This window comes from Armigeres subalbatus, chromosome 3 (genome assembly GCF_024139115.2).
Source record: "Armigeres subalbatus isolate Guangzhou_Male chromosome 3, GZ_Asu_2, whole genome shotgun sequence".
Taxonomy (NCBI): domain Eukaryota; kingdom Metazoa; phylum Arthropoda; class Insecta; order Diptera; family Culicidae; genus Armigeres; species Armigeres subalbatus.
Genome location: NC_085141.1, coordinates 194,883,892 through 194,900,168, shown reverse-complemented (window position 1 = coordinate 194,900,168; position 16,277 = coordinate 194,883,892). Strand labels below are relative to the sequence as shown.

The 16,277-nt window shown below is 39.4% G+C and overlaps 3 long non-coding RNA genes across 3 annotated transcripts; 2 read left to right on the top strand and 1 right to left on the bottom strand.

The window, feature by feature from the left end:
- The first annotated feature begins 313 nt into the window (after positions 1-313).
- Positions 314-951, top strand: LOC134227845 (uncharacterized). The gene is made up of 4 exons (XR_009983777.1): positions 314-520; positions 584-670; positions 732-823; positions 880-951. It is a non-coding gene; the product is annotated as an uncharacterized LOC134227845 (long non-coding RNA).
- A 6,404-nt stretch (positions 952-7,355) lies between these two features.
- Positions 7,356-8,383, bottom strand: LOC134221918 (uncharacterized). Its single transcript, XR_009982387.1, has 3 exons — positions 8,277-8,383; positions 8,073-8,203; positions 7,356-7,510 (listed from the first exon to the last, which is right to left on the bottom strand). It is a non-coding gene; the product is annotated as an uncharacterized LOC134221918 (long non-coding RNA).
- A 6,541-nt stretch (positions 8,384-14,924) lies between these two features.
- LOC134224062 (uncharacterized) lies at positions 14,925-15,883 on the top strand. Its single transcript, XR_009982829.1, has 3 exons — positions 14,925-15,195; positions 15,307-15,400; positions 15,464-15,883. It is a non-coding gene; the product is annotated as an uncharacterized LOC134224062 (long non-coding RNA).
- The last annotated feature ends 394 nt before the right edge of the window (positions 15,884-16,277 follow it).

Genomic DNA, 16,277 nt, shown 5'->3' with positions numbered 1-16,277 from the left:
GATCCAAAGTTTCCTCGCAATCTTTGGCCGAAGGGCCGAATTATCGCCACGCATCCTGCTGCGGACGGCCAAGTACGGTATGCTACTGTGCAAACGTCAGCTGGTGGTATCTTCGAGCGTTCAGCTGTGTCACTAGCGGTGCTCGATGTAGGCGTTGAAACGAATACGCTGTCGAAGAATCTTTCGCGCATTCCGGGGGGGAGTGTTGACGGCGCCACATCGTAAAATCACCTACTCGATTGTACACCACTGCGTTCTATACCCAGCGTATAGATAACCTAAACTGTCGTAAACATCAGTACCACAAAGAGTATGAGGAGAATAGAAGAATAGCCATTGACGCGTCCACGTTGTTGCGATAGTTGTTACCGTAGAATTGACATAGTTGAACTACATTCTCTAGGTTTAAAAGTGAAATCTACTAAATTTATTTGCTTAAAAACTAACAGTGCATCACACCTTCTGTAGCCATAGAGTGATAAGCACTTGATCCGTATATCGAATTGCTAACGGAGAAAAGGTGAGGCTCGTCTATATAAGAGACCATTGTGTGTATTCTATACTGACTCAAGTGTTTAATTAGGTGACACAGGAATTCAAATACACTCGGGAACCGCAGGTTATAGATTGCCCCACAAGTAATCAATATTCGGCAGTAACCACATTAAAGGTAAGAGCCGTTAACATTAGGAGATGCCGAATGAGTTATGAACATAAATGATATACCATAGGGATAACGTACATAAGTGCAGAGGTTCCCAATCCATTTAGACTGGACCAGGAGAAAATTGCGAGAGAGTCAATTCCAGCTAGATCACTAACAGTAAGAACGAATTAGTAAATCATAAGATGAATTAGTAAAATTTATATCTATTGCAGGAATTTTATAATTTATCCATTCCACCGAATAAATTGATAGAATTGGGATCTAGTTTCGTTTTTCGTCTCCGCAACAGTCCCACTGTGGGGATGTAAAGCCAATAAGAAGAAGAAGAATTAGCATATCACATCAGAAAAATGGTTTATAGTATTTTTTTCTTTATTTCTGTGAATTTTGAAATAACTTCACTTTTTCACTTCTGTATAGTATAAACGTTTCTCAATTATTATACATTCTATTTTTAGTTTATTCCTTTGATAAATAATTTTCTTTCGGAAGGTGCTGTCCTCATACCACGTGGACAGATGTCGAACAGTTTGAGATGGGTACTTCCCTCTATCAGCGTGTATATCTATACTTATGCAAATTTTCATAAATTTGTGTTTACCATGGACATTCTTCATACTCCTCTACCCCCTAAGCTGTCCACATGATATACGAATAGCTTCTAAATATTTTAGATTTTCAATTTCACGACAAAAAAATGTTCAGGGAATTTGTATTTGCAAGTAAATGGGCCATATGATCAATACATATAAAATATTAAAAGCGCTTTTACTCCGAGGAGCTTTTTGAAAGCCAGACTTTTATAATGAAACGCTTTGAGAGAACAGAAAATTTATTTCACCGCTTCTTTTATCTTTCTATTTTGTTCTTCTTCGCCATATCACGCATGCGCATGTAGGCACCAAACCGATACTTTACTACATCGGCACCAAGTCGTGCACTGCCAACAAACACGCTAACTTTCACCTACTCAGTGACTGAGTAAAATTGTATTGCTCTCTCTTTCTACCCCACGGAAATTTTTCTCAATTTCCGTCAAAAGCAGGACAACTCAAAACTATGAGTAATCCTGCTTTTGACGGAAATTGAGTAAAATTTCCGTGGGAAGAAAAGAGATGGCAATACAATTTTACTCAGTCACTGAGTATGTGAAAGTTAGAGTGAAGAACGCTTTGACTACCTCGAGCTACCTGTACATCGCCAATTGCGTTCAGAGCGGAGGACCTATACATACAAAATAATGCGTGTATGATGCATGACAAAGCGTTCTCGGCTGAAAGTGTACGTGTCGAACATGCGGTGGCGGTGGATCGTTTCAGTATCGTAGAGTAAAATATATCGCGCCTCCATCGTAGCATTTCGGATGCCCCATATGCATATCACATGCCGTCTATTAAAAAATCGAGCCTATTTTTAGATTATGTATTTATACCTAAGCGTCAAATTTGTACAAAATGTATGACAAATGCACATAATCCAAATATATGTTTGAATTAGAATGACAAGAAATTCATTGAGGGTTTGAAAATGCAGTGCGCAGGTTGCACATGTGAACGCGACGCCTCTGGAGCACCAAAGGGTGGAGCTAGAGGGTTTACGCTATTGATTACATGAAAGCGGCTTTGTCGTCTATGGCGGTCATGACAGTGCTGCTGTGGAGTACATTTCTGCATGCGAATATTTTGTTGCGGCCCCTCGCATCTCTTCTATAAAATTGTGGTTCTGGAAAGAACCGAATTATTTTCCATAATGCGCTTGTGATGCTGCTACGGACGGATAGGACCCTGCGGTTCATAGCTCGATTATACAGGAGCGCATTGCAAAATCGTTGGGCTCAGAGGCGGAAGTCAAAGCCTTAACTCGGGTACTTATTCAAAAGGACATATATAATTTTGTAAACAAAGATTCAAACGCGGATTTATCCAATATGATGGTACTCCCACGCAAACTAACACCACCAACAGGTAGCCGAAGGCTTACCCTACCTGTCTGTGGAGATGGTTTGTGTGGGAATGCTATCAGATTGGACAAATCGACGATACAAAACCACATACATCAGAGACCTAGACGACATCACGTCGCAAAAGGAGCTGCGGACTTCAGGCGCAGTGTAATCTAGGCGTGGTGCAAATGTCGATCCGGATTAGGATGGCGGAGGCACAAAGACAGCGATGATTCGTCTGCCAGTAACTACTGCTCATTAGGCACTGGAAGTAGGCAACTGACGATCGGATGGTCGAAATGTCCATTGAAAGGCGCCCCAGAAGTTAGCAAATCTGCGGAGAGATGCTTCAGCGGTTTGGGCTTTGGACACTGGGCAGGAGCTTGTAAAGGCCCAGACAGATCAAACATGTGCTGGAAATGTGGGGAAATAGCCAAGAAAATAGGTCACCTTGCGATAGACTGCACGAAAGACCGAAGTGCATGCTTTGCACTACAGAGGACGGAAGTGACCATCAGACGGGTTGTTATCCAGTTAGAACGGATTCGGCTGCGCTACAAGTTATGGGAAGGAAATCTTTATATGCAGCTGCTATGCACCTCCAAGGAGGATCGTGGAGCAGATCAGCCAGATATTGAATCATTTAACCGACCAGCTGATCAGACGAAGGCTGGTAGTCATAGCAGGCGACTTCAATGCCTGGGCCGTGGAATGGGGCAGGCGAGTTACCAACACAAGCGGACATATCCTGCAGGATGCTCTAGCGAAGCTAGATGTACGATTGTGCAATGAAGGCTCGGTGAGCACATTTCGGAAAGACATCGCTATCATCGACATCACGTTCTGCAGTCCTTCGTTGACGTCAAGTGTGGACTGGAGAGTTAGCGAGGAGTACACCCACAGCGACCACCAGGCGATTCGCTACCGTATTGGCCAATGAATCCCTGGTGTAACACGAAGAAGGATAATCAGTGAACGGAGGTGGAAAACGAAATCCTTCAACAAAGACCTATTTATTGAGGCACATCGACCGGACAGCAGTACCAAGATCATTGCTGCGGCCGAGTTAACAAGAAGGATAGTAACGGCTTGCAACGGCTTGCTCCAATGCCATGAAAACTAGAACCGAGAAGCAGTGGACTACTGCTACAAGGAGCTGTGCCGAGAAGCAGACACCAACCCCGGGGGGAACGCGTATCGGGTCGTGATGGCGAAGATCAAAGGCCCATCGACGGCAACTGAAATGTGCCCGGACAAGTTGAATTTCCGGAAACATGATCCGACCACTGCAGCACCGTACGACCAACACCATACGACGAGGAAAGAGGAGCAAACTTCGTAGATCGTGTCGAACACCGAACATTGCGTTAAAATCTGCGATCCTGGCGTACCCGGACATGTTCAGGAAGGCGCTACAAAAGTTCCTGCACGAAGGCAATTTTCCAGAAATGTGGAAGATCCAGATGCTGGTCCCAACAAACACTTTAAGCTGAGTAAGCTAGTTTGTTATCTGAAGAAGCCTATTTTTGGCTGTATAAGCGTTTTACTCGTTTTCAATGTATGTTGGGGTGTTGCTGCCAAGCCAGGAAAGTCACCCGGCAATCCTACCGCGTACATGCCTACATGCCTGTTAGACAGTAAAACATTATCGACGCACATTCAAAGTTAATTGCCTATATGCCGGGTATTAAGCCACCCGGTGTGGAAATTAATTACTATGTCTGAAACTTGATTATGCATATGTACAACATGTGATAGATTTAGTTCGGAAAAGGTATTGGAGGGTAACCGCCCCTTCGGTGGGGTTTGATCCCACGACCCCAGTTCGCATGACAGGTGCTTTCCCCACTAAGCTACGAAGGACCTCCGTCGTCCACCGCAGCTTAGCGGGTACTGATGAAACCAAATTCCCAGCACCAGGTACCAGCCGATCTCTCGCAATACATTTTCAGAACTAACTCTCTCAAATGTATTTTTGTACACATGTCAACCAAGTAGGATGAGTATTTAGTATTGTCCGGCTCCTACACACTTGCTTCATCAGCAACGGCGCTCAATGAAGTAGGGTTGTGTGAGGTTGTGCCAGTTTTGTCGTCAGATCCCAACCCGACCACACAAGCGAAGAGAGATCGCCACTCGAGTTCAGCACATTCAAAGTTAATTGCCTATCCAGCTTTTTACGCAACGGTGCCATAATGCTTTGAATAACCCCTTTTGACACATGCTGTGTCCACTATAATTTGTTTATGGATCAATCTTAGCAATCTATGATTCGACAGAATTTTCAATGAAAATTGAAAACATGAATCTGTCATAATTTTGCTAGCAGTTCGAAAATGCTCCTGAGTGGTGTAATATTTCTATCAATTATTTTCTTATGAAGTATATTTCTTTATATTATTTTTCAGGGATCGAAATGAATATGGGGTGATGCACGCTTTTGAGGTGCAAAGCTAATCCAAATGGACTTTAAGTTATTAGCGCATACTCGAAACATACTATTGTCATTGGTGTTGGTGGAGATTTTTTTCAAAGGAGATACTTAGTTCTGATGGGTTGTTATGCAACTTTCTGGAGGACGGAAACTTACGGAGCTCCGTGTGATTTTCTGCTAAATTATTCCCAAAAGATTTTACAAAGCCTAGGGTCACCAAACTGGTTGATGGATTTCTAAAATGATTTTAATTACATTGTTCATTGAAATCGATCGAAATGATAAAAACCCACACGGATCTTTCACCAGCTTTTTCTAAAAAATAAAGACAAAAAGTATGTTTTAGCATGGAACTTCTAATCCATTATTGTACAAATAAGTCGTATATCGGAGCAATAGATAATAGGTTCTTCATCGGGAAACCAGACATTGCGGAACGTCCCAAAAGTAATGCCATGCCAAAACCAATTTTGATTGGTGATGCGAATCGCGAACATCAACGACAGGGTTCGTTTTTGATCCTTCGAGGAACCATCAATGCAGTTTCCACCATTTGTTGCGCTGAATACTGATTACAGCTTGGAAACCATCGTAGCCTTCTGCCGCTCGTGAGTGCTTTCTATAGGAACACATATTTCGTCAGTTCATATTTTGGTCTCGCCGAGGAACTCGCATGTTTCTACGTGAGATGTTGCATGTTTTTTTCAAGTTTCAAATATTTTGCGGAGCCTTAAAATGAAGATAATTAATATGAAAAACTTTTAAAGAACCAATTTACCATTGATTAGTAACATAAACAATCACAAATTATTGACAGATGTAAAAACAAGTACATTTTCAAAGGCTACTTCGATTGTATCTATAAAATCTGTACACAGCATCTGTCATAGCTGAATCACCCCTAATCGAATTTATGGCTAACGTAAAAAGCTGGATATGCCAGGTATTAAGCCACCCGGTGTGGAAATTAATTACTATGTCTGAAACTTGATTATGCATATGTACAACATGTTGTACATATGCATAATCAAGTTTCTGACACATTATAGACGGTGGATGCAATTCGAACAGTGCTCGAGAGTGCTGAGAAGGCGTCCAAGCAGAAGCGACGGGGAGATCGGTACTGCACAGTGGTCACGATAGACGTAAAGAACGCGTTCAACAGCTCCAGCTTTGAAGCCGTCGCGGCAGCGCTGAACAAAATGCGTGTCCCAAACTATCTGTGGAATATCCTGAAAAGTTATTTTCAGGGTGGAGTGCTGATGTACGACACACAAGAAGGACATAAACCGATGTGCGTTTCAGCGGATATTCCCCAGGGCTCCATACTCGGTCCATTCTTTGGAATGGGATGTATGACGGAGTGATGACTTTGCAGCTACCCAGGAAAGTGAAAATCGTGGGTTTTGCGGACGACGTGTTACTAGCGGTGATGGACGAGACACTTGAAGAAGTAAAGGTGTTGGTGACGGAGACGATAAACATGATCGAACGCTGGATGAACGGAGTTAAGCTGCAGATAGCTCATCACAAAACGGAGGTGCTATTAGTCAGCAATTGCAAAGCGATCTACCGGAAAGAGATCGTCGTCGGAGGACACGCGATTGCTTCGAAGCGAAAAGCACCTGGGAGATATGATTGACGGTCGGCTAAATTTCAACAGCAACGTTCACTACACCTGTGAAAAGTCGGCGAAGGCAATGAACGCAATAGCGAGGATCATGCCAAACGTAGGCGGACCAAGAAGCAGCATGAGGCGGCTGTTAGCTAGTGTCTCGTCATCGATACTGCGGTATGGGGTTCCTGCTCGGGCAATGCACTGCAAACCACCCGAATAAAATGAAATTATTCAACGATCTTTCTAGTTATCGTTTTTAGAGTATAGAAAATTATAATTGAATGTTTTATGGAATCATATAAAATACTGTACGTTTATTATACCTTGAATGATATTTACGATAGCCCTTATAATATTTTGGTTTTGGATGATACATTGAATGGGTTGTTAAGTATCGTTACCATTCAAAAACATCGACTTTTGCATGGATTTTTGCAAAGCAATTTTACCATGAATCATTGATTTATCTTCATTTTTGTTTCGTATGATCATTCAGGTTTTGATTATATTCAACAAAGACGATAAATAGAAAGATTCTTCTACGATTCAGCTGTTAATCCGAATTAAACGCTGTTCGATAATCTTTCAATTATACGATTAGGGTATTGTAATATGTATAATATTATATTTCAAACTTTAGTAGGATAATATCTTGTTCTTTCCTCAGTAATAAAATAAGCCAGCACTAAAAAGTATCTGTTATATTTAATTTATTGCCTAATATAGTTATCATAATCATATCAAAACATATTTTGCCACACTCACCGCCATTACCGAGTGCAGGACACTGGATTCATAAGCTGCGTTTACAGGACCTCTTCCGTACGGATGTCCACTCAACAATTTCACCTGTAAATTATATTAAAAGAATTAATCCACGGCGCTTTCCTTATACACTATGATGTACATACAAACATGCGTTTAGGTTCAGCCACTTTCGCGACTTTCGTTTTAAGATTTGTTTCATTTGCTCCCACGTCTCGTTCGTGATACTAAAGCCCTGAACGCAATGGAACGGAATGACAGAATTTGGGGTAATAACAGAATTCGACCGTTAGCCAAGCATTAGTCTGTCAAATTCTACTGTTCTCGTCACCGTTATTTTACATTGCGTTCAATACTTAAATATCATGATCAGAACGGAGGAAGGCACAAGGCATAACATCTAGAGACCAACAACTACCAACTAACATCAGTCCCATATTTGAATGGTTTTTGCGATTGGCCCCACGGCAATGCGGCATCACACAGGATACTTCGCGATGGGGGTCTTAGTGTATGCATCAGAGTTCTGGCACCCTGGCACGGTCTGTCGGAATACCGTTCTATTATTGGAACGACGTTAGGTTTTAACTTTTTACACCCCAAAGACCACATACATTAAAGGACGGCCACAACAGAAGATTATTACCTTCGGAAGCATATCAGTTGGCCCAAGGTTGACCCCGATCTGCTGAATCCAGTAGAAAAGGCGGAGAAGCGTACAACCGGCGCTCGATCACGGCGCTTCCCCGTGTAGTGTATGGGAGGAAATGGATGATTCTAGAAACAAACAGAAATGGGAGAAACAAAAATAGATTTATTTAGCATTTAATATAATAATGTTTTGACTTACATGCATTTGAGATCACCACCAACTTTAAGAAAAACTATTTATAATGATATTTATAAAGTCTGAAGTCTGCCCGACCAACTGCCGACAGAATTGACACTTCAACGTGCTTCAACACTGAAAATGAAAACACTTCTTTTTTGCAGTCGGGTGTGAAAAGTTACCCAAATTATATCATGTATGATTTTTTTCTTATGAGAATATTTTTCATTTCTCATTCCAGGTATCTTTATTATAAGATGTACAATCTGTCAATAATTTGGTATGATCAGGGCGGTAAAAAGCTTAATCATATGATTGTTCGTGTATCGTACAGCTAATGATAATTACAAGCGGAATGGAATACATATAATATGAAATATTCAGCATACGATTTATTTCTATGCGGGCAAGCGGAACCGGGAAAGCTAAAAAATGTGTTCTGACTGATGGCAATTCGAGTCGCGAGCGCATATAGAACTGTCAGTGAACATCTGATGGGGATTTCCACCGGCTAACTAATAATCGGAATCTAGGCAATTAACTAAGAAGGGGAAAACCCAAAATGACCAATGTACACCCGATTCTGTTTGTACACGGATTTTTTTTACACGGCCGTGTAAAAAAAATCCCATACAAAATTTTTGCAAAGATGCTCCATTTTGCATGATTCGTCGAGAAATCATAAAACTTTTTTTACACGGATTTTCAAATTTTGAACTGAAAACTTTTTCTACACGGAACGCATCCTCCGTGTAAAAAAAGAATCGGGTGTATAACATCCTCTAACACCGAACGACCAAAGTTGTAACATCCCAAGTAACACCAAGCATTACAATATTGCACATATATCAATCACAAATCGGCATGCTAAGGGTAAAATCAGCAGTGATTCAAATCGTTGGGGGCTGCCAGTTTGAATATGAATCTGAAACATTCATTTTCCCAGCAGCTGTTCTAGATTCATTTTTTATACCAGTCAAATGTCAAAAAAATAAAACTGGTATAACGCTCCGTTCCATTTTCTGCAGATTTGAACCACGATTGAATCACGAGATTCAAATATTTTCCAATTGTTTTGGTGTATGAATGCGTCATTTTATCTACGGATCAATCCACTTTGCAATTACGGCGCATTCTTGGCGCCAACATGATGATTTTATTTAATTGAAAATTTGAAAAACATGAATAGAACACTGCTGTGGAAACCAGCGATTTTGTTCTATTTGACTCCAGATTCAAACTAGAATAGTGGTCGAAAATTTGGAATGAAACTGAATCACTCCTGATTTCACTCATATAGAGTGCTAAATGCTAATAGCTAAATGCTAATTGCGTTAGATCAGTTTTAACGATGTGAATTAAGTTGCATTTATTTATCAACTGCCATACAACGATACTCTAAATCAGCATTATGAATGCAGCGATGCATTATTGATGTTTTATTTGTCAAAGTAATGAACCATTAATTCGGTCTTATAATTGGGTCCTAAAATGAAGAATCGATATTCGATTTTCTTGCATGGAACGATGAAGTTAGTCATCCTGAACGCATCAGTTTTTCTTTTGACTTAGAAATCGAAAGGAATATTGTTTAATTTTTTTTTAAATAGATGAAAAATGCTTCCTCGACATATTCGGTCTTGTTTGACGTACGGAATAATATGATTCAAACGCACTAGTAAAACAGCGCAGGTCACTTGACTCAACCTTTGACAGTTAATATATGGGCCAGACGTTTTTTTGCTGATGGTTGATTCGTTCTGAAATGTTGCACAGCCCAAAATTTGCCTTAAAATGTCTTAAACACAAAAATATTATTTTTACTGATTTAGACAGTTACCAGAATTTTTATAACATCGGTTCAAGTATTCTTGACCAATGCACTATCGTTTGCAGCCATAAGCGAGGTAGGGCTTTAGGACCCACCCTTTTCCACTTTAAGTCATAAGGGCTGTGTTTTTTACAAGCATCGCACTTAAAATAAATCGCCAGAATTCTGTAAAATTTCATCAAAATCTCAACAGCAGAACCACAGAGAAACAGACGTCTAACTCAACACATGTTCCATCGTTCACCTTTTTAATGGTGGATTCAATTTTCTGTAGGTGATCAATCGGCCACTGATGGCGCCTCCATAGCAGTGTTGGTAAAAACTCAAAATCTCAAAACTCATGGATGATTCAAATCAAGCGTGAGTTGAAACGCACCCAACTCAGCACCTAAAAACTCATGGATCAGTTGAATCATCGTAGGTTTTCTTTTGTTCCCCTTCGTTAAAAACAATGAATTGACGTTTGTCGCATAAAATATTAGACACTCTTTTATGTATAAGCAATAAATTGCCCCCAAATCGATTTCAAATGCGTTTTTAAACTAAAATGATTTTTTGGCAAATGAGTGAAATGATGCGTTTTAGCATGAAAAACTCAAGCATGATGCATTCCTTTAAAATCGCAGACTATTTCGTTCGCACGGGAGCGCTCGTTGATTGAGATTTATGAGTGATTTTACCAACACTGCTCCATAGATTTTGCTTGTGTTTGACGTTTACACACTACCACCATCTGGTTGCCGCTTGACCAAACACACTAAATTTAGAATTGGGCGATAATGATTCCGTGACGATGATTTTGATTGCATTTTGTTCTAAGTGAGACGTCTGTTTCTCTGTGGCAGAACTGTTCGGTTAATAATTTTACAGATTATTTTCGGTGGTTTTGACAGTTGAACAATGAACACGGCATACAAAAACAGGGCACTATCGACACTTATGTAAACATCAAGTCAAGACAAAATTTTCAAAACGACTTATCTGCTTTTGTAAACAAAGATTCAAACGACGATTTGACGAATCTGATAGCTCTCCCACGCAAACCAACACCATCAACAGGTAGCGGAATCCTTCTACTACCTATTGATGGTATTGGTTTGCGTGGGAGAGCTATCAGATTCGTCAAATCGTCGTTTGAATCTTTGTTTACAAAAGCAGATAAGTCGTTTTGAAAATTTTGTCTTGAAGTCAAGACAAAATTTTCAAAACGACTTATCTGCTTTTGTAAACAAAGATTCAAACGACGATTTGACGAATCTGATAGCTCTCCCACGCAAACCAATACCATCAATAGGTAGGTGAAGGTTTCCGCTACCTGTCCATGGTGTTGGTTTGCGTGGGAGAGCTATCAGACTCGTCAAATCGTCGTTAGAATCTTTGTTTACAAAAGCAGATAAGTCGTTTTGAAAATTTTGTCTTGAAGTGTCACTGTAAACAATAAGCCATTTTACGAGACAGGTTCGATCAGCTGATCGAAATTTTGAGTGGACGGCTCGGTCTTTGTTTTGGTAAATTTGCATGTAAGCCATCATCAATTCGTCATCATCATCATCATTTCATTCCATTTTTGCAAATGTTCCTTGTAAAATGTAAATATTAGTGTTAGGTCTCCTGTCATTTGAGCTTTCTATAAAATGGTTTATTGGCGTCACTGCTATCGCTGTTCGGGACGAAGCAAGCCAACGCTTTTCGATAGACGAATCCAAGTAAAAATAAGAAGAAGACACACGACGGTGTTAACTTTGACAGATCCTACAGAACAGCATACACTGATAAAAAATCCATAGTAGAATAAAACACACAGTTCTGTTTAGGTTTACTATGCACGATAATAGTAAACACAACTTCATTAACCTCATGAATAACCACAATGTTGTACACAGTATACTATGTGGATTGTCATTCTCGTAGTACTGGCTTCCATGGTAAATTTAACTGCTTCAACCATGGCATGTTTTGACGTTTTTCTCGCCGCCAGTGAAACGAAAATTGATCTTTTATTTTTGCTCCAAGTTGTATTTCAAATAGATTTATTTTATCAAATTTATTTCGGGTTTCGGGTCGAGCATATTATCAATTTCCCACCTTATCGGCCGCGACGATTTGAAATCGTCGCAAAACAAATTGACGCCAAAATCGTCGCCAGCAGAAATGGCCATAAGATCTGTCAAATCAACTGTGAACAAAATTTTATATACTCAATAATCACATTATTTCCCAAAATTGAGCCCTGTTTTTAATGCAGATTGACATTACTTTCTAATAAAACTAACATAATTTTAGAATAAAGATGTTGGCGACGATTTTGATAGTGCCTAAAAAATGGTCGGCGCGTTTTGTTACCAAGGAAACAGACAATATATTCATTATGGTAAGAACATGAGGTTTTAATCTAATAGGTGCGTAAGTGATATAATTGACAAAATTCTACAGATTCTACAGATCATAAATCTGAATCATCCAGTGATGTTGAGAGAAGCCGCTTTTTGGAACCGATGTATGCAATCTTTTTACGCAAAATTTGCGTTTGTTACCACGAATCAGGTTATTCAGCCTCGACATCAATAATAGAATTCTGGTAGAACTAGGTGAAAAGTCAGTGGCATGGGACAATTCAGTCGGCGAAGTTCTTAGTGCAAAATGTATTTGGAAAACACAAAATATGCTATTCATTCTAACCCGAGAATAATGTTTTCATCCTCTTCCCACCCGCTCTGTTTTTTTTTTGTACATAATTTAAAATTATAAACCTCCTATTTTTTGCATGATGAAGCCAGGTATGGACAATGAAAATAAACATATAATTTATTTTATAAATACGGTTTAATCTTCATTTGCTTATAATGTACCAAATCACAATCAAAATGAAAAGATTACCATGCTACCATGGATTAAAAACAACAATCCTCATGTTAAATTTTACTATGTATCAAATCCACGCGCGCATAGTAGCAAGAACAATAACATGGTAAAATCTGCCAAACGTCATCGATCAAGCCAGCATAGTAAAATTTACCGCGCTTTGTAGTAATTTCAAAAACAATGTATGTTCTACCGAAATCAAATGGTAAAATGTTTTTACTGTTACCTTTGATATGGTAGGCATTACTATGCCGTTTCTTTCAGTGTATGGATGCAAAAAGTAAACAAGTCGAAATGGAACCGCTTTCGACGGTTCGATTGGAAACAAAATGGCGTCTTCGCCGATCTCTTATTAGTGCTGTCCAATGAGCTGCTCGAAGTAGCTCGAAGTTCATCCCATCCTTCTCATGCCCATTTGTTAACAAAAAAGAACGAGAGGGACGGGAACAACTTCGAGCTACTTCGAGTTGCTCATTGGACAGCATTATTCTAGTATTTCTAGTTCAGCCTTCTTCTGCACTCGTTCATAACTGCGATAGCAATCACGTCACTTCGGAACTGTCATTTTCTGTACGAGTCTACCTTGATTTTGTTTACCGTGAACAATGAAATGATTTAAATAGGGGGAAATACGGCTTTGGCAGGTTTTGTTCTATTATTGGCAGGGGGTTTTTGTCGACCAAATTTCATGAAATTTGGCCACAATATTCTTCACGTAAAAAAATAACCTTATATGTTATGGCAAAAAACCATTCTAAAATACTTATACTCTTCATTATGCCACCTAATGAATGATCCCATATCAAAAAGCTAATAACATTCATAAGTTAATGAAAAGTATAAGTTTCCGAATGTATGTGACTAATGCGATGTATAAGTTTTTTCTTATACATGACATTAAGCGCCTGCTTTGGCAAAAAAGTATTATTTATTTATTTATTTATTATTTATTACATCAACAGACTTGATACAGCCCCAATGATGGTTTAAAATATATATATATAAATACAATATCACATCACTACATTAAAAACATTGTCAAGGATTAAAATACAATACAATCACAAATACATTAAATAACTATAGTCTATGTGCGTCAATTGTTCTGGTCGGTAAAAAATGATGTGAAGAACCGGCGGAGGACATCTCGTGTCAAGTGGAAATCAAACACCGACGCCACTCTATTGAAGACACGCTGCAAACCATGGAGAGCACTACGCAGCCCATAGTTTGTGCGACGAAAAGGAAGTCTTAGCATTAGGTTACTCCGCAGTTGTCGGGGTTGTGCGTTGATGTTTATTTGCCGCAGAAGAGTGTCACAATCTATTCTTCCTTGCAAAATATCGGCGACGGTTAATGCTCTGCATACATCCCTTCGGATACACAGAGGTTCTAAGCTGATCAGCTGACAACGGCTCTCGTAGCGAGGAAGTCGTAGCGGATCTCTCCAGGGAAGGTTGCGGAGTGCGTACCGTATAAATCGACGTTGAACGGATTCGATGCGTTCGACACCATTATTATGGTTTGGACTCCAGACCGCAGAGCAGTATTGTAACGTAGATCGCACGAGAAATTTAGAAAATTAGAAATATTAATAATAAACAACATTAAATTTTTTTACGTGTTTGATATGCAAAGAATGCTTAGGCCAAATTTGAGCATAGTCAGTCATAAAAAACCCCCTGCCAATAACAGAACAAAACCTGCCAAAGCCGTCATTCCCCCTGAATGATTAAAATTAATTAAGACTTCCGTTGATGGTGTTGGTTTGCGTGGGAGAGCTATCAGATTCGTTAAATCGTCGTTTGAATCTTTGTTTACAAAAGCAGATAAGTCGTTTTGAAAATTTTGTCTTGAAGTGTGGCGTATAGCTCATGGTTACTTGGGATGTCCAATGTATAGCTTTATAAATGTGCTATCTAACTTTTTTTAAATTCATGGGAATAATTTCAAAATATTCCTCTATACACGCTTAGTTCACTTTACCTATTTATGGGTACTTGATTCACCCATATTTGGGTACACCATTGTTATGGGTGAAACATACCGATAAAATCAGTAAAGTTCACTTATAATGTTGGTGAAACAGCTTTACCTATATATGGGTAAATTAATTTACCCATATTTGGATGAAAAACTAAACATTTGGTTTTGTTCATATCACAGAAAAGGTTGGTCGCTATCGAGGTCGCTATGAGGAAAGCAAAGCATAAAGTTGTAGGTAAATCAACTCGCGGATAGCTAATGGTAAGTGAATAAATACAGCCTCTACATTGTTTGAACCAGCTTCAGCATTATTTCACGTTTGTTAGTCATATATTTATTTCTTCCCTAAAATTATTTTTATATCTTTTATAGAAGCTGCAGATCCTGGATACGGAGCCTAAAAATGCGGAAACCACGGCTTAACAGTTACCACTGCTTTGACCATAGCGGTCATATATACAAGCAGGTAAGTTTAACTTATAATCGACGCCGACTTTTTTACTAAAAAAAACATTTTATCCGTGAACAGATTAAGCAACAATCGTGGAGCCAGATACCATTCAACGCTGGAATCATCGGTCGACCTTCGCAAGGAAATAGAAAATCGCTATCTCTCATATGATTAATATCCGACGGCGTAGTCTCCGGTATCCACTGTGAATAACAGGAAGTAATCAGATGAGTAGCCGAATACCATCTACCATTACAATCGCCGGTCGATCTCCACAAGGAAGCAGGGATCTCATATGCTGCATGTCCAACAATACGCCAACGACGGCTTAGCCTCCGGCACCCGTGGATACTGTGCAAGGCTCGAACAGGAAATAATTAGATGCGTCTCTTATTGATAACTGCCCAACGCAATGGTTTCCAGTGCCTTTCAGAGTACTCTTCCATAATTAGAATAAATTGTATTTATAAGCTTTGAAGAACATTAAAATAAATTTAAACGATTGTTGGTCTACGATTCTTCCTATTTTTTTGTTATCATACAAGAAGGATTTTTTTAAATGTCAAACGAAAATGAATTACCCAAATTTGGGTGAAATTCACCTATAAATCGCCCCTTCTAAAGTACCTATATATGGGTGAAGACAGTTTACTCAAATATAGGTAAAAGGCAAATCACCCATATCTAGGTATGTGCACTTTTTGGCGATTATAGGTAAACTTCACCCATATTTGGATGAACTGAACTAAGCGTGTATACTAGCTTGAGAGCAGAAAAGGCAGCGGCTCAATCCGCAGCACAGTCGGTACCTCATTATTTTGAGTTTTTTATTTTCATTTTGTATGGATGAATTTAACCGTGCATAAGGTCAACAAGTCATCATCATTATGTT